This window comes from Dendrobates tinctorius, unplaced genomic scaffold (assembly GCF_039654945.1).
Source record: "Dendrobates tinctorius isolate UK_male_01 unplaced genomic scaffold, ASM3965494v1 ptg000231l, whole genome shotgun sequence".
NCBI lineage: Eukaryota > Metazoa > Chordata > Amphibia > Anura > Dendrobatidae > Dendrobates > Dendrobates tinctorius.
In genome coordinates this window covers 12,615,210-12,626,790 of record NW_027361898.1, presented here as the reverse complement: position 1 = coordinate 12,626,790, position 11,581 = coordinate 12,615,210, and positions in this window count along the sequence as shown.

The window sequence follows — 11,581 nt, the reverse complement described above, 5'->3', positions numbered from 1 at the left end:
CCAATGGGACTTCATTGTGGGTGTGGTATGTTAATATATATACACCCTGTCTACAGTATTCTTCACATTTGCTTGATTCTTCTCGTGACCATGGATCTGCGCTGGAAGAGTTTTCACTTCAACTTGGATTTGGACATCGCGATGGCTCAGGCGTATGCAGTTGCTTGCCATGAACAAAGGAAGAGAGAGAGGCAGCGAAGACGGCGGCGTTTGTGGATACATCCGATTGTTGAACTCCGGGAGAGCCGTGGGGCATACCACACCCTCTACAGCGAGCTACGTGCAAACCCGGAGAAATTTACTGATTATATCCGGATGTCCCACGAAAGTTTCATGGATTTGCTTGCTCGTGTCCAACAATCCATCCGGAGACAGGACACACAGCTCCGTCGTGCGATTCCTCCTGAGGAACGGCTACTGGTGACATTACGGTATGTTTTAAAAACAAAGGGGTGTGGTCTGATGTTTTTTTTTGTAAATTTAGTATTCAAAACCTTGGGTAATTAGTTTTCGTGAATGTACTAATATTTTTTTTATAGTTTTTAAAAATAATATACATAAATATTAATTTTACTTCTTTGTCTGTTCACAGATTCCTGGCGACTGGAGAAACCCTATCCTCACTACACTTCCAGTACCGTATTGGAATCTCTACCTTGTCTGGAATTGTTGCTGACACCTGCCGGGCTCTCTGGAATGTTCTTTGCCCAGAATTTATGCCCCTGCCCACCGCTGAAAAGTGGATGGAAATTGCTGACAAATTCTGGACAGTATGCAATTTTCCCAACTGTTTGGGAGCTGTTGATGGGAAACACATACGGATCATCAAACCCCAAAGAACGGGATCTGAGTACTATAATTACAAAAAGTACTTTTCAATAGTACTCATTGCAATTGCGGATGCCGGATGTATGTTTGTAGCAGTGGACATTGGAGCATTTGGCCGTGGTAATGACTCGCAGGCTTTTAAAAACTCAGACATGGGCCGGAGGTTGTATGGCAACCAATTTAATTTCCCTATGCCACGGCCTCTTCCTCACACCGAAGCTCCGCCACTGCCCTTTGTAATGGTTGGCGATGAGGCTTTTCAAATGTGCGGAAACTTACTGAAACCCTACTCCAGCCGGGACTTGGACCACACCAAAAAAATTTTTAATTACAGGCTGACCAGGGCCAGAAGAACTGTCGAGTGTGCTTTTGGGATTCTTGTTTCCAGATGGCGAATTCTGGGCACGGCCATTAATCTTAAACTTGAAACAGTCGATGAGGTGGTGAAGGCCTGTGTGGTTCTACATAACTTTGTGATGGCTAAAGAGCACCCGACCTTTGAACTGGACGATGATGCTCCTAACCCATTGCCTGAATTCACTCAGCACACTCTCAGGTCATCCGTTGAAGTTGGCCAAATGAGGGACAAATTTGCGGCCTACTTTATTTCTGATGTAGGACGGGTGCACTGGCAAGATGAAATGGTGTAATGTTGTTGTTTATGGTAATAAAAATCCTTATTTGATACCATTACTGAGTGCACTATATTTTTTAAACTCCGATTAATTAAAAAACTTCCCATGTATAACTGAATTTTGTTATGTTCACACACCTGGGCAGGTAAATACACATACGAGTTAAAATGCAGCATTGCTAGTCTGCGTTAAATATATTGGAATGAGCAAAGCTGCAGGCCATGAATCAGGAAACCATTTTTTTTCAAGATAAAATTGTGCAAATAGTTTAAAACAAAGTATGTGATTTTCTCAAAACACAACACTCAAAACCCAACCCCAATGAAAGTCCATGGGGAATACAAGTCAGCATTGAGTGGATGAATGTAATCTGCTCCATTAAAAGTTATTACACTAGGCCTTTGAATGACTATACTAGGCCGTGGTATTTCAAATATGAGTATACTAGGCCTTGGGGCTAGTAGTATAGTAATATGTGAAATACCACGGCCTAGTATAGTCATACCAAGGCCTACTGTAATAACTCGATTTTTAACAACTAGCATCTTGTTTCACCAAAAACAAACTGGTGAAACTAGAAAGAAACTTATTTTTTAGACAAGTTTCAACAGTTTGTTTTTCATGAAACCAGATTCTATTTTGTAAAACTAGAGTTATTACACTAGGCCTTGGAATGACTATACTAGGCCGTGGTATTTCAAATATGAGTATACTAGGCCTTGGGGCTAGTAGTATATGTGAAATACCACGGCCTAGTATAGTCATACCAAGGCCTACTGTAATAACTCGATTTTTAACAACTAGCATCTTGTTTCACCAAAAACAAACTGGTGAAACTAGAAAGAAACTTATTTTTTAGACAAGTTTCAACAGTTTGTTTTTCATGAAACCAGATTCTATTTTGTAAAACTAGAGTTATTACACTAGGCCTTGGAATGACTATACTAGGCCGTGGTATTTCAAATATGACTATACTAGGCCTTGGGGCTAGTAGTATATGTGAAATACCACGGCCTAGTATAGTCATACCAAGGCCTACTGTAATAACTCGATTTTTAACAACTAGCATCTTGTTTCACCAAAAACAAACTGGTGAAACTAGAAAGAAACTTATTTTTTAGACAAGTTTCAACAGTTTGTTTTTCATGAAACCAGATTCTATTTTGTAAAACTAGAGTTATTACACTAGGCCTTGGAATGACTATACTAGGCCGTGGTATTTCAAATATGAGTATACTAGGCCTTGGGGCTAGTAGTATATGTGAAATACCACGGCCTAGTATAGTCATACCAAGGCCTACTGTAATAACTCGATTTTTAACAACTAGCATTTTAAACAACTAGCATCTTGTTTCACCAAAAACAAAGTGGTGAAACTAGAAAGAAACTTTATTTTTTAGACAAGTTTCAACAATTTGTTTTTCATGAAACCAGATTCTATTTGGTAAAACTAGAGTTATTACACTAGGCCTTTGAATGACTATACTAGTCCATGTTATTTCACATATGACTATACTAGCCCTTGGGTTGGTTTTTAACATGTATTTACCCATCAGTGTGTGTGAGCGGCGCAAACAACATTAATGAAACTTATTAATGGTGAACCACAAATGTAAATTTATTTTTTATCACAAAAAAAAAATTTAAAAATTATTTTTTACGGCGTTTGGGGGCAGATGGTTTCAATTTGGGGGTGTGCAGGGAATATGCAACACTTGCAGTTGAAGACGGTGTTTGAGGGGAAGGGGCAACAAAACTTGTGGGGGAAGGTAGTCCAGTTAAGGGAATTAAACTTGGAACACTTGTAGGAGAGGAAATCTGTTCAGTTACATTAGTTGTAATGGCATGTCGCCGTAGGCTTGTGTGCCTGGACCGACTTTGGCCCAATGCCCGCCTTGATTGATTTCGCCTTGAAGTAGGGGCAAATATGGAATGTAGGTCCCCCGTCTGCTGGTATGGCTGCTGCTGCTGAGGTGGCGGCTGCTGCTGCAGAGGTTGCGGCTGCTGCTGAGGTGGCGGCTGCTGCTGAGGTGGCAGCTGCTGCTGAGGTGGTTGCTGCTGCTGAGGTGGTTGCTGCTGCTGCTGAGGTGGCGGCTGCTGCTGAGGTGGTTGCTGCTGCTGCTGAGGTGGCGGCTGCTGCTGAGGTGGCTGCTGCTGCTGAGGTGGCGGCTGCTGAGTTGGCTGCTGCTGAGGTGGCTGATGCTGCTCTTCTTGGTCAGTGCTCGTCCTTGCAGGAGGACTGGTGGCGGCAGTGATGGCCCAGGTTTGCAGAGTGGTGGTGGCAGGGCTACTACATGTTGTTGTAGCGGCAGGGCTGTTCCATGTTTGCCTAGTGGTGGCTGAGCTCCACGCATGCATGGGATTGGCGGTGGTGCTCCAGACAGGAGCAGCGCTTGCCATGGTGGTGTCGGTGAAGTGACCAGCTGCACTCAGACTTGTGGTGGTGTAACGGTGGGTGTCCAGCCTTTGAAGAGAGGTGTCCGTGCAGTGGTATGCAGCACAAGTCGGTAGTGAGGTGAAGCGAGTCAATGGTGGCACAGGTGGAAAGGACACCACTGACTGCTGACCGTACCGATTATGCTGCATAGCCTGCAAGAAAGCATTGTTGCAGGCCTGCAGCACATTCAGCTGTTGATCAGGACTAAGGTGTTCCGCCATGCCCTTTTCAATCTTACTAAAAAAATGGTGTGCTGGTCTGTTGAGGTCGGCCTCCAGACGGTCAAGGCGCTGTTCTACAGAATTGAAGCGGTGTTCAAAGTGGTTAAAACCACGTTCCATCAGTGCAAAACCGCTTTCAACTCTGTCGGACAGTGACTTGAGGCTGGAATTAAATGTCTCGCTCAAATGCATAAACTCGGGCAAGACATTCCTGTCCAAGGCCCTCTGCCGCTGGCGGGTAGTGCCCGCATAACCAGTGGCAGAGACCTGGGACAGGGGAACACCTGATGGCCCAGCTTCCTGGTCACCAGCTGTGTGTGTGTGGGACCTGCAAGGTGCTTCCTGGCTGTCGGATGGCTGGGACGGGTCAGAGGACGTCCGACGAAGGACCGCTCCAGGGCCAGGTTGCAGGGTGCTGCTCCAGGTGCTGTGGAAGAAAGGAAAATCATTACTACCATGCCTTTACAAGAAGCATCAGCTGTGGATTAGAAAAACACAGATTAATAAAAATAAAAACCCAAAATGTATAATACTTACGATCTTGTGGCAAGGACCGGTCTTAGGAACTGCAACGCGTGATAGTGACGGTATCTAGTTCTGGTCCTTGACGCAGATCCACTGCGAACCTGGCCCTCAGCACGAACATCACTGTTGAAGCGGTCCTTGATCGAACGCCAACGTGTTCGGACTTTGTCCACTGTTGATAAAAAAAAACAGTGCCGTCAAGTACAACAGTCACTGCTTCACAATTTAGCAATACAATACTCAAAGCAGTCACTGTACACCCCGATGACACTGTTGGGTTTCCTGCTAGAATACACCTAGCACGAAACCCAACAGTGCCGTCAAGGACAACAGTCACTGCGGCACAATGTAGCAATACAATACTCAAAGCAGTCACTGTAGACCACGATGACACTGTTGGGTTTCCTGCTAGAATACGCCTAGCACGAAACCCAACAGTGCCGTCAAGGACAACAGTCACTGCGGCACAATGTAGCAATACAATACTCAAAGCAGTCACTGTAGACCACGATGACACTGTTGGGTTTCCTGCTAGAATACGCCTAGCACGAAACCCAACAGTGCCGTCAAGGACAACAGTCACTGCGGCACAATGTAGCAATACAATACTCAAAGCAGTCACTGTAGACCACGATGACACTGTTGGGTTTCCTGCTAGAATACGCCTAGCACGAAACCCAACAGTGCCGTCAAGGACAACAGTCACTGCGGCACAATGTAGCAATACAATACTCAAAGCAGTCACTGTAGACCACGATGACACTGTTGGGTTTCCTGCTAGAATACGCCTAGCACGAAACCCAACAGTGCCGTCAAGGACAACAGTCACTGCGGCACAATGTAGCAATACAATACTCAAAGCAGTCACTGTAGACCACGATGACACTGTTGGGTTTCCTGCTAGAATACGCCTAGCACGAAACCCAACAGTGCCGTCAAGGACAACAGTCACTGCGGCACAATGTAGCAATACAATACTCAAAGCAGTCACTGTAGACCCCGATGACACTGTTGGGTTTCCTGCTAGAATACGCCTAGCACGAAACCCAACAGTGCCGTCAAGGACAACAGTCACTGCGGCACAATGTAGCAATACAATACTCAAAGCAGTCACTGTAGACCACGATGACACTGTTGGGTTTCCTGCTAGAATACGCCTAGCACGAAACCCAACAGTGCCGTCAAGGACAACAGTCACTGCGGCACAATACAGAGCAGGGAAATACTCACTAAACGCCTTTTTGGCGGATGCTGTGGCGCTGTCCCAGCCATCCATCAACGCTGCGGCCACCTCATTCCATAGCCGCCGTGTCACCACATTGTCCTTGTACAGCCGGTCACGGCTGTCCCACAACGGCGAACGCTCCTGGACCAGGCTGATGAGCTGCTCATTATCCAGGTAGACGTCTTCATCCCGTTGTGGAACCTAGACAAAACACATTCATTAGAATAATCAAATTTAAATTGACTAAAAAGTTACAAAAAAAGAAAAAAAAAAAAGAGTAAAAATAGAAGATAAAAAAAAAAAAAAAAAAAACAAATCATTTGATACTTACATTACGTATCACCACCGGGACTTGGCTTCGCTGCTCCTGCTGTTCGCCCTCACTATTCCCGTCCGCAGATGATGATGACGATGTCTGAAAGTTGAAAAAAACGTAAGAGATTTGGAGAAGCAGCAGATATACTTACCAGATGCACGAAAATAATCACCTCACGGTCTGCTTGCGCCAATTCCTGCCGCGATGGGGAATACTCCGATTCTGAAGACATACTGCATGTAAAAATAATAAAAATCATTAGTACATACATAATTTAAAAGGACAGGCATATAATGTAATATACTCACATTCTTCGCTGATATAATGGATTCTTGGTTGAATGTCTGCTCTTCAATCTGTCTAGTGTAGTAGTGGCAGAGTTTTGGCAGGCACCTCCTTTATATAGCCTTTTTTTTTTGGACTTTAGAAGATTCTAACTAGGATAAAAAGTGGACACCACCCAAAAAACGCTGCGCTAAAAAAGCGCATACCTGCGCATGCCAGTGCGCACGTATGCGCATCCATAGGCTATAATGGCCATTTTTAGCGCAAAACGTGCGCATACGTGCGCATGCGATTTTTTCAAGGGCCAAAAAATGCAACATGCAGCGTCTGGAAAATACCAACGCACACCCCAAAAAAACGCAGCGCATGAAAATCGCATACATGCGCTTACAAGTGCGCAGGTATGCGCACCCATGTTAAATATAGGGGAAAAATCGCATGCGCACGTATGCGTTTTTTTCCAGCGCTAAAAAACGCAAATGTGAAACCAGCCTAAATATTGTAAAAATATAAATTTGAAAATTGGGACTTGCATTTGTATTCAACCCCCTGAGTCAATAGGGCTGCCTTTCTCTGTAATTACTGCTGCAAATTTTTTGAAGGGTGAGTCTTATAATAATTCTTTAATCAAGGGAAAATCTTCACTGAAAGTAGTGACACACAGGTATGTTAATACTATTTGATAAAAATGTATTACATTATAATTAATCATTTCTGCCTTTACTTTTAAGTGTTTTTGTTCAATTTAAAGCTCATTTTAAATGATTACAAAAGTGAGTCCACAGGCATAATTACCTTAATTGCAATTCATACAACCATAAATTCATCCATAAATGCTAGAAAATAGTATATAATATTGCTTAATGAAAAAACTGATCTCTTGGCATTTTGCAAATCGATTGCTGGTAATACCATTATAGATGCTTCTTCATGTCACTCTAAAAGTACCATTAATGGAATCCCAATGGGAAAACTAATCTGAGTACATAGGAACCGTTCAAATAATAGTATATATCAAAATGAAGAAACAAATCTTTGCTAAAGATTAAAAGACAGAAGATATCCAGAATGGGATTTAAGTCGAGCAAAAAACACTGTTAAAAGTAAAGTCAGAATAGATTTATTACAATATAATAAATGTTCATCAAATGATATAAGCAAACCTATTTTTGTCACTACTTTCAGTGAAGAGTTTCTCTTGAGAAAAAGAATTGTAGAAAAATATCTTCCATTATTGTCACAAAATGAAAGACTCCACACTATTGTTAAATGCAGTTGCAGTTTTTCAATTAAAAAAAGCTTCTACATTGGGTAAAATGTTATCTCTTAGTTTAATTAAGAACCAAAAATTACAAACTTCCTGGCTTAATTTCAGTGGTATTTACAGGTGTGGAGCACAAAAATGCTTATTTTCCAAATATTCTGTTAAAACCACTGAAATTTAAACGTGAGTTGATGGTGGCATTTACAAGATAAAACAGTTTATTAATTGCAATTTTATTTACGTATTTTTCGGACTATAAGATGCCCCAGACCATAAGACGCACCCCAAATTTTCAGAAGGATAATAGGGAAAAAAAAATTAATGCCTCAAAAGGGGGTCTGTCTTGCAGTCTGAATTCAGCTTTCCACTGGTAATCAGCAGCCCTGATGGAGCGTGGTAACAGGGGGTGTTCGGTGATCCGGAAATGATATGACTCCCATCCCAGACTGGTGCTGCAAGTTCTGCGGTGCTCGTGGTGCGGGGGCTCCGCCGACATTTTGTAAAAGCCTGCAATACAATGGTCTCTGGGAATAATGTTGCCAGGGGTGGCGCATGCACAGATTGAGATCTCGGCACCGAGATCTCATCTCTCGAGATCTCAGGATGACATCTCAATGCCGAGATCTCAATCAGCGCATGCGGCGCTTCCTGCAGCCATTTTTCCGGAAGCCACCCATTACAGCAATGGAAGTGTGGGGGCTCCGGGCTTTCACAAAATGTCAGTGGAGCCCCGGCACCACTGCGCACTGCCGAATACTGCCTCACCAGCCTGGGAAGGGAGTGTGATCATAATCCTGCATGGCTGGACCACCGCAGAATTGCTCGACTCTTGCTGTTGTCACACTACTTGCAAGCATATTCCGACAATAAGACACCCCCCCATTTTCCCCAAAAATTTTTGGGAAAAAAGTGTGTCTTATAGTCCGAATAATACGGTATGTAGTTTACTGTATAAACTGCGAGACATGCCATTTATCTTATATTGGATGTAACAAGATGTACTTGGTAAATTAAATATTGTATGGTCATGTACCAGATTCAAATGTAAAAGCCTACGAGGACATACAGTACATCAGCAAAACTATTCAAAAAATTAAATATTAATCTTTATTGAATGAATATAAAAACAGGGTAACAAAGAAAAAGGGGATATTACACAATAAATTAAAACATTGAAGTCATCAGATGGTGAGAGGCATAATATTTCATAATATTTAAATACTCATTTTTTGGTAGGCATGAATAAAGTGCATTATGGATATAAACAAAATAGATGTTATTACAGAGTTATCAGGGAATATATATAAAATGCATAGTGCTATTCCTGATTCCTCTCCATATCTCAATGATCATCATTAGTAGTAAATACATATGTAAGTAAATTGAATGAAAAATCAATAAAAAATTGTAGTGTATATATACACCAACCTTACACCAGGAACATAATCCCGACGCATGTTTCGCCGGTTGCTTGTTCGAGGAAGTGGCTCTGGATATTTGGACTGAGTATTTGTTCAGTGGTGTGATTAATGCCAGCTGTCATTTTCACATGTGGGCAGCCTGATCTTGGGGATATAAGCATCCAAAGATGCGGCTCATGTCAAGCGCATCATTCGGACCAGATATGAAGCCAGATCGGAAGTGTCATTCACTCCACGGTGGAGAGCAGACATCAGGGCAGGGTCTGAAAGCATAGATTGCTCCATATTATTGCGTGAGTGTCAGGAAAGTTATACTTTGTATACAGATCAATTAATCCTCTAATTGTATATAAATAAATAAATAAATAATAACAGTGTGGAAAATTGTGCCTTTATATGAAAATGTAAGTGTGCATAATCAAGTTAGGTAAATTTTATAGTTAAGGTGTGAATGTACAGTATATGACTTTGTGGCTAAAAGGAAGGTGTTAAAAATGTGTTAAAAATCATTTATTTTAAGTTAAAACATATATTAAATGTGATGAACATATTGCTAAAAAATGATCAGGAAAAATATTAAATCTAAAATAAATATAAATAATAAGTACAATTTTATATGTACAAAATTAGGGTAACATGTTTTGTTGTATGTACAGTATATGTATATAAGTATTGTAAAGCAATAAAAAGAAACATATGGTCCATTCAAAGCAGTATAGTCCCAGAAAAATCCAAAAAGTATCTAAAAAAGGTAAAAACACATTAGAAACAAACCAAAAGAATATCATCATTGGAACTATTTGAAATACTACCTTAACACATTCTAGATGAAGTGAGAGAAGCTGAGAGTTTCATTAAGATCTTGGTACTGTGGTGTCTAGTGTCACTATACATTTCACCTCTCAGTCACCTCTCAGTCTTTTCAGTTTGGGAACCCTGCAATAGAAACAGAACATCATCTAGGTACCAGGTCCATGAAAGTACTTTGTCACACAGGTGTACAGGGTTATATGAAAAAATGTGTCTTTCCCCCGGAATAAATTGGCATATGAGGGGTCACATGCTTCCCCCATAGCCATCCCTGGAGCTGTAGGAAAAAAGAGTTGCTAAATATAATGAAATTATGGGTTGGATCAAATTGTAATAGTCTAAGAAAAAAAACACATATTTCTTTGGTGTAGTTTGACATTTCCATGAAATATGATACCGCTCTGATCCCATCTTGGAGGCGTATTGATGTATAAAGCAACTCTACATCGCATATAACTATAAAGGTCTCCAGTTGTATTCCATCCAGCTTTCTCAGGATATCTGATGTATCTTTCAAATAAGATGGCAATAATACTAATAATAGTAACAATAATGTTTATTTTTATATAGCACTAACATATTCAACAGCGCTTTTACTGTTTGCACACTTTATTAATGTTTCAACAAGTGGTCTCAGAGTGTGATCTATAAGACGGCAAATAGGCTCACACAAATTACCTATACCATATATTATGGGTCTCCCTCATGGGTTTTAGGCATCATTATGGACTTTGGGTATCATGTAGAAGGTAGCAATTCTTGGATTTTGCAGCAAATAATAAATTCCTGTTATGAGATCACTCCCTGTAAGACAGCTTCATTTAGTAAGACACATTTTTGCTCTTTTTATTTACTCAAAGGGTTAAATGTATTTTTTTTTGTATGCTTCATGATTATTGAGCTTAGCTTCTTTCTCATACATCTGTAGGTGCCATAGTACAATGTTGCCTCCTGTGTCCAAGGGTAATACCTTTTCTAACATGGCATGCACTCATCTACAGTGAAGGTTTCTGAGCCGCAGCGTATCAATTACTCAACCTTCTGTGCATAATTTCCCCATAAACTTGCAGTAGAGGAGTTAAATCCGCAGTTAAAAGAATTCACATGCACTGTAAGTGCATTTATGCAGGCGTTTTAAGCCTGGTTTTAATAAATAAATATTTTGAGAAAAAAAAGACATGGGGTTGACCATCTTTTTGAAAACCAGCCAAGGTAAAGCAGGCAGCTGTGGGCTTTTGTTATCAGGCTGGGAAAGTCCATGATTATTGGGACTTTTCCAGACTAAAAATACAAGTCCTGCAGCCCCCAGAATTTGGCTTACAAATACTGATGTGAAATACTGACCAAATACTGCAGTCTTATTGTGAGAGTATTTGGTAAGTATTGTGCACCTTTTCTGTTCATTAGAACAGGACAAATGCATGATATTTGCTGGTCATCTACATGTCCTGATAGGTATCTGTAGATTTGACGTCATCGACATCATTCACTTCCCATTGTAAAAGTGTATGCCGCCAAAATTACAATTCAATCTTAACTTCTATACTCATCATCCAGCATGTGCACTACATATTACATAAACTTTGTCCTACCCAATATCTCCAAAATCATGGA